Source organism: Arvicanthis niloticus, unplaced genomic scaffold (assembly GCF_011762505.2).
Source record: "Arvicanthis niloticus isolate mArvNil1 unplaced genomic scaffold, mArvNil1.pat.X pat_scaffold_138_arrow_ctg1, whole genome shotgun sequence".
NCBI lineage: Eukaryota > Metazoa > Chordata > Mammalia > Rodentia > Muridae > Arvicanthis > Arvicanthis niloticus.
The window spans coordinates 51,780-59,620 of record NW_023045363.1 but is presented as its reverse complement, the minus strand read 5'-3'; the positions used below and the strand labels follow the sequence as shown (position 1 = coordinate 59,620).

The following is a 7,841-nucleotide window of genomic DNA, read 5'->3' as shown; positions in this document are numbered from 1 at the left end:
TCTTCTACTCTGTTTTCTTTCAGTTTCTCATTCTGCTTCTGCTTTTTTTTTTTTTAAGTAATCTTTTATGGGTAAGAATTGTGTGTGTGTGTGTGTGTGTTTGTGTGTCTGTGTGTCTGTGTGTGTATGCACTTCTGCACCAAGGAAAGTCAAGATAGGAGAACTCACCAGATTCCATAGAACAGGATTTATAAATAGCTGTGAACCATCAGGTTCATGCTAAGAACAGAACCTAAGTCCTTTACAAGATCAGCCAGTGTTCCTTTCTGTGGAGACATTTCTCTGGCCTTTCTTATCACTCCATCTATGATTTCAAATGTTCTCTGTACTTTTTGTTTTAAATTTAAGTACCCTTGCTTTTTTATGGTGCCACACATCAGAAAGCCCTAAATATATAACTTTCCTAGAAGTCCCCTTAATTGCCTCTTGCCCTAGTTTCTCCATTTATGAACTTGTGAATAGTTAAGACTATAGTCCACTCCTACATTGCAGGTGTTGTTGCTGTGTCACATATGTGTCAGTAGGTGGCAGAAAAGAGAGATACTATGTGTATGAATACCTGACTGATTAATAACCTAACATTTTCAGAGAGAGAGAGAGAGAGAGAGAGAGAGAGAGAGAGAGAGAGAGAGAGAGAGAGAGAAAGAGAGAGCCTGAGAAGACAGGGCAAGTATTAGTCAGACCCAGACTGTCTCCCAGGATGGGGAATTGAAAACTAGAAGAACCCCACATAAGTTCAGGAGACCTCAACAGGAATGACAGACATCCATTTCAAGGTTCTACTCAGGCAGGGAAGGCAAGTAGTAAGCCCAAAATGAACAGCAGACAATCATCATGGGGCCCAGACAGGTAGCTAGCATGGACTAACCACTACCTCAGGATCAGCCAGGCCCAAAGGACAGATCATGCCCACAATGATCCCTGCCTGGAGACATAATAAACAAGCAGGGCATAGCACACCTGAGACTACTTTTGAGATGATTTTCAAAGAATCAGAGACCACAAGATCTTCTAAGAGGAGCAAGTGAATGCTAGATAAATGAAAGAGAAGAAATAGAAGAATGTGGTTACAAAGAAGAAAGGCAGAACTGGAGACTAGAGGGGTATGAGGAACAGTCTGATGTGAGTAGCTGCTGATGACTACTAGGACCATGACAAAATACTGTTCTATGCTGCCACCAGGGGGCCATGACTGGGTCCACAGCCCTGCAGTTGTCTGTTACCACCAAAGTCCAGTAAACATCCATGGTCTGAACTGGGACCAGGAGACATGTTGATTTATGAAGACTGGGCAGAACTGGCTCAGACCCTCATCTGGGAATGGTGGGAGAGAAAGTCCTGAAGGCACAAGAGTAGGAGAATTGATGCTTGCCCTAGCCACCTGCAATACTCAGAAGAGCCTGGGCCAACACATTGCAGGAGATGTGGGTGTGTTGGCGCAGAGGAGAGGATACAAGCAGAATGTGAGAACTTACACTAGCACTTGTCACCATATACAGGACATTCCCTTTACCTCTCTCCACCCATTGCAGGCAGGAGAATGACACTGGAATCATAAGAGCAGGAGAGCTGGCCCTGACCCTCACCAGCTACATCACTCAGGACAGAGGGCCCTGCATATTGCCTGAGAAGTACAGTAGAACTGACCCTAATGGCAGGGGGTAGACAAGCTGAACTTAAGGACCTTATTGTGAGAAAGCTGGCCCTGCCATTTCATTGCCATATGGTGACATGGGCAAAAGAAAGATGGCCCTCCATCTCTTGCCACATATAGCAAGAGAATTTCTGGCCCCAAGGTCATCAGAGTGGAAGATCTTGCTCTACCCCTCACCTGCTTCAGTACTCAAAAGTGCAGCCCCTGAATCTTACCTGGGCAGCACAGTAGAGCTGACCCTGAATATGAGGCTTACAATTGAGACAGCCCTTAGTATGTTAGTATGGGAGAGCTGACCCTGTCTCTTTCTGTTGTGCAGTGGGGTCAGTGAGGGAGAGATTTCCTCCTCTCCCATTTGCTCTTGCCACTGGCAGAGGGCAGAAGAGTTGGTCTCAGTAAGGTAATGAGAGCAGGAGAACTGTTCCTGATGGTCACCTGCTGTGGCCAGAGACAACAGGCCCTGCATCTCACAGCACAGTAGAGCTGTCTCTAGATATGGGGCTTGCAAGTGAGCTAAACCCGATTGTATGAACAAATCAGAGCTGGGCCAGCATCACATCTGCTGGTCAATGGCTCAGACAATGGTTTAAACTGCTCCCTGCCTCATCCTTTACTATATATGGCAGAGAGAACAGCTGGCCCTATTGTCATGAGAGTGGGAAAACTGGCCTTGTTCATCACCAACTGCATCACTGAGGAGAGTAGACACAAGGTTTAGCTGGCCTTGTTTGTGATGGTTGCTGTTGAACTGATATCAAGGCCTAGAGTGTAGGAGAGCTGGAGGGGTGAGTAGCTCAGATACCTCTCAGACATTATTCCAGGGTTTTGAATCAGCCTACTACCACATGGCTATTACCATGACTTTCCTTATCAGTATCATGCTGGAGTACATGAAGAAGCCAGTCCAACAAATCTAAAACTATAGGATCTTCATGACACCAGGCAACAAAAGCATATCCAGTAGGAACCCCAATGATGTTGCTGTATTAATAGAGTAGCAGAAGCCAGGGGCCTTGTACCAGGCCAATAAGGTAATCCAAGGAAAATTTTTGAGAAAAGAAGTGTGGACAAATGTGGCTGCTGTCTCATACACTGTGATATACTATAGCTTCCATGATATTTTTTTTCTGTTAGGGGCTTAGTTTATACTGGGTGGAGTGTCAGTATGAATGGAGGGGGGAAATGAATGTGATTGGATTATATGATGTGAAATTCACAAAAAAAACAATAAAAATGTTAAAAATAAAGAAAACTTAGCTTAACAAGAGAGAGAGAGAGAGAGGAGAGAGAGAGAGAGAGAGAGAGAGAGAGAGAGAGAGAGAGAGAGAGAGACTTGGTGATGAACATACAAGCAAGAAGATGAATGGGATATTATTATGAGAAAATAGATCTTAACTATTCATGATTTGAAAATCATAAATTGAGTGTAGATCTCTATTGTTGGGTTGGTGTTTTGTTTTATTTCTAAAACTATGCTGTGGGATATAAATTTTGCATTGATAACACTTCTGTAAACATCTTTGACAGTTCTTTATTCTCTGTTTTCATCTGCTCCATATCCATTCCCACCGAACTTGGATGGGATTCCATCTTCCAACTTGGCTGAAGGACATATTGGGCTCTTTGGAGCTTTCCCTGTTTTCTGCTTATAACCAATTTAAATTATAATCAATGCCCTGACTTGCAAAGCAAGTGATGGTACCTCTGTCTCCCAGAGATGCAGACATGGAGGGTGCAGATTGGTCATCTGTTTGTCACATCTAGCACCTAGAGGTGAAAATATAATAGATATCTACATAATGAAGCATGATAAGAAAGGACATGCCTGAAATTTCATTTAACACTGATCATAGTGTTAAAATGAGACTAAAAGTCTCATTTTACTAAGGTTTTACTTGGAAACCAGAGCAACAGGAGCCAAAAAAACTTAGCAGGGTCCCTCATGTGCATGCTGAGTCTTGACTGCAATGGCAATGACACAGGATGCAACTGGTTAAAGAAGTCCACAAGACAGTGCAGTGAGGGAATGCAAATCATTGGGAACCAGTTAAGGCTGGGCACAGCTGCTCATCTCTGCACTTAAGAAAATCTTAGTGACTCCAGATTCCCAAGGTCAGACCACACATATGACTCCAAAAAATGCATTTCTATTCAATAATTTAAAATTGTAGATGACATTACTAATGTATGTGAGCTCCATTTTGAATGATATATAATAGTTTCTGTGTTGTATACTCTCTGACAGCAGGATATTTGTCTATATTACCCAAAGATATACTTGGGTAATATAGATGAATATCCTGCAGTCAGAGAGTGTACAACATAGAAAATATTATATCTTTAACTCATTCAAATAATTCTGATTGATTAAAAATTAATATGTGTTCTTCTTGTAAAGTATTTGTTAGTTTGGAATAGACATTTTGTCAAATTAAAATGATAATTTATTGGTGTCATTTTTACTGAAGTATGAATTATATTTTACAGCTTTAACGTTGCTAACTTCAGTTCGAAAAGAGAAAAAAACACAGTAAGTACACATATAACACTCTGATCCCAAAAATTTGTGTCACTTGAAACTCTGACTCTATATGAAAATGGAGGGTCTTTCATGCTGATGGACTAAATGGGTGCACTGTTGTTCAGTTTGGAATCCTCCATATTTTTCCCTTTTCTACTATTTGCTACTGTTTTCTACAATTCCTCAGCATAAATATTTGACTAGTGATGAAACTTAAAAACTGTAACAGAATACACTGCTACTCAGTAAATGAGTAGCTGTATTGATAATTTCACCTATCTTTATTGAACAGTAACTGTAGAAATAATCTTGAGTCAGGCAGCAGTCTTACTATCATCATGTGGGTCCAAGTCTCCGAAGAAGTTGTGATCCAGAAATGATTGTACATCCTTATAACACAAATATTTAAATACAAAGGATCACACATCTCTATCTTAAACCTGACTATCCAGGCTTATTCATCATTAGGAGAAACATAATCTATTCAGTCTCTAGTACTTTTGTCCTAAAGTCATAGAATGCTTGGGTTTTTTTAAACATAAAATTTAAAGGCCAAATAGTGTTGCAGCAAGAACCTGAAGCTGTTGGTTTTCCAGGGCTTTGGACATGAGTGATGGATGAGAACAAACACCTAGTACAATGCAATTTCTTCAATATACAGAGCATGTGCCCCATGAGAAGTACCACAAGAAGCTTTCCAATAGATTAATAGTAATGCTACCTTCTCTGTTTTTTCCCTGAACTCTCTTTCTGCTAATATCTACCAGGTATGTCTGTGTCACTCTTTTATTTTTAAGGCTTGGCAAATATTTCTGAATTTTCACATGATAGTCCCTAGATCTGAGGAAGATTCGCTCAATACCCTGAGTAGATAGTAGCATGAAGATAGTTCCTCTCAATCTAAAACAACAAATGAAATATTACTTTGCAGGGCATCTGGGGTTTGATTTTTTCAACATGCCCTTTGATGATGTATGCCAATATAAAGGACCTTCCAATTTTTTTCAGCCTTCAAAATGATTCATATTAAGGAGCTAATAGTTGGGAATTAAAAAAACTCATTCAACTTTCCCATAAATATCCTAATCTAAGCTTTAGAACTTTGTTTTTAATTATATTTTTTCCTTATTCACTTTACATTCCACTCACTGCCCCTCCCTGTCACCCCACAATCCTTCCCCCATTCTCCATTCCATTTTCAAAGCAAGTGCCCTCCTCCCTATGTGTCTCTCCAACCTGACATTTCAATTCTCTGTGAGACTAGGTGCTTTCTCTTCCACTGAGGCCAGAGGAGGCAGCCCAGCTAGTAGCACATATCGCATGTATAGGCAGCAGCATTTGGGATAGCCACATTCAAGTTATTTGGGACATACATGGAGGTCAAGCTGCATATCTGATACATATGAACAAGGAGATAGGTCCAGCCCATGTATGTTATTTGGTTGGTGGTTCAGAATCTGAGATCCTCAAGCATGTAGGTTAGTTGACTGTCTTCCTGTGGAGTTCCTATTCCCTTTGAGCCTGCAATCCTTCCTTCTATTCTTCCATAAGAGTCTCCATCCACATTTTGGCTGTGGGTGTCAGTATCTGTCTGAGTCAGCTACTGGGTGGAACTTCTCAGAGGACAACATATTCTCCTGTCTGCAAAAATAACTGAATATCATTAATAGTGTTAGGGATCGGTGCTTGGCCATGGAATGTGTCTCAAGATGGGCTGGTTATTGCTTGGACATTCTCTCAGTCTCTACTTCTTTTCCAGTGCCTGCCTTACTTTTAGACAGGATAAATGTTGAAATGTTTTGTGGGTGGGTTGGTATCTCTATAGCTCCACTGGAGTTTCTGCCTGCCTACAGGAGATGGCCTCTTTAGATTTCATATCCCCAATCAAGTGAGCCACAGCTAAGTTAACCCCCATAAATTCTTGGGAGCCTCCCTTATGCTAGGTCTCTGTCTCATCTTGAACATGTTGCATACCTCCTCACCATAGTCAGCTGCAATTTTCCATTCATTTTCATGCCATCTAGCCATTTTTCTATCATTCCCCATATCTGTCCTGAATACCCCATTCTCCCCTCCACCCTCCATCCAAGTTCCTTCCCCTGATGTGCTTCTTATCACTGTTATTCTTCTTTTTGTGTGTGATTCAAGCTGTTTCGCTTGGTCATTCCTTCTTGTTTAGTTTCTTTGCATCTGTGGAGTATAACATAGTATCTGTATTTTTGGCTAATATCTACTTTGAAATGAGTAAATGACATACATGTTGTTTTTGGATTAAGTTACTTCACTTAGGATGATATTCTCCAGACCCATCCATTTGCCTGAAAAATTCATGATGCCTTGGTTTTCAATAGCTGAATTGTGTAGATGTACCACATTCTATTATCTAGTCTTCAAATGGGAGACATCTAGGTTGTTTCCAGCTTTTCCTATCATTAATAAAGCTGCTAAGAATATAATTTAGCTAGTGTTTTGGGGGGATGTGAGAGCATCAATTACTTATATGCCCAGGAGTTGTATAGCTTGGTCTTGAGGCAGAGCTGCATCATTTTTCTGAAAAAACACCAAATTGTTTTCAAAGTAGTTGAACAAGTTTTCACTCCCACCAGCACTGAAAGAGTATTCCCCTTGCTCCACATGATCATCATGCTTACTCTTGAGTTTTATTTTTAATCTTAGCCATTCTGATGAGTGTGAGATGGAATCTCAACAGGACTAACTTTTTGACAAAAATGTCAAACCCAAACAATGGAAAAAAGAAAGTACTATCAACAAATGGTGTTGGTTTAACTGGATGTCAGCATGTAGAAGAATGTAAATAGATACATATGTGTCACCATGCACAAAACTCAAATCCAAGGGGATCAAAGACCTCAACATAAAGCTGGACACACTAAATCTAACAGAACAGAAATCGGGGGATAACAAATCCTCTTCTAGTGTCAGTGGGCACTAGTGTTCACAGATAAGCACTGGAGAAACTAGGAATTTAATCACATAGAGCTTTCTCCTCAGTAGATGAAATATATACTTGGTTTTTACTTATAATACTGGGAATGAATGTTGTTAGTAACCTGAAGAACTTTTCTATCTATAAGGCCTCATTCACATTCCCCAGAATTTTCCTTTATAGGCCTTCATCATTAGTTTTATTTTTCTAATTCAATTGAATCCTCCCTTAGTGGAGAAGTCACATGTACTTTGCAAATGAATTTTACTGTAGTTGTATCTTAGGTTTACTGTGCACACTGCTCACTACATGTGTTGTACCATGCATTATCCTCCAGGATGGATCCTGTTGGATACATATCTCAATGAAATTGAGATAAAAGGTATTTTTTATTTTCAATTTTTATATTGTACTTAAATATGTCTAAAATGTACTACTCTTATGTCAGACTTCAGACATCTGAAATACCATCACATAACTACTTCATTCTTATGACAATTTCTTTCTTGCCACACATAGTTGATTTTTCTACCACCCATGGTACTTCCAGTGACATCCACAGCTGGTACCAAACATGAGGAATACAACCCTTAGAGAAGATAACAAAATTTTCTTTAACTACAAATTAAAGATTCAGAAAAATTAGGTCTCATGCCCAAAGGATTGTTACTGAGAGACAGCAGAAGTAATATGTGTTCTTATTAGTCCATTGAGACAAA

General features: G+C 40.0%; 1 pseudogene; it reads left to right on the top strand.

Moving 5' to 3' along the window:
- The first annotated feature begins 474 nt into the window (after positions 1-474).
- LOC117701593 (small nucleolar RNA SNORA17) lies at positions 475-583 on the top strand (annotated as a pseudogene).
- The last annotated feature ends 7,258 nt before the right edge of the window (positions 584-7,841 follow it).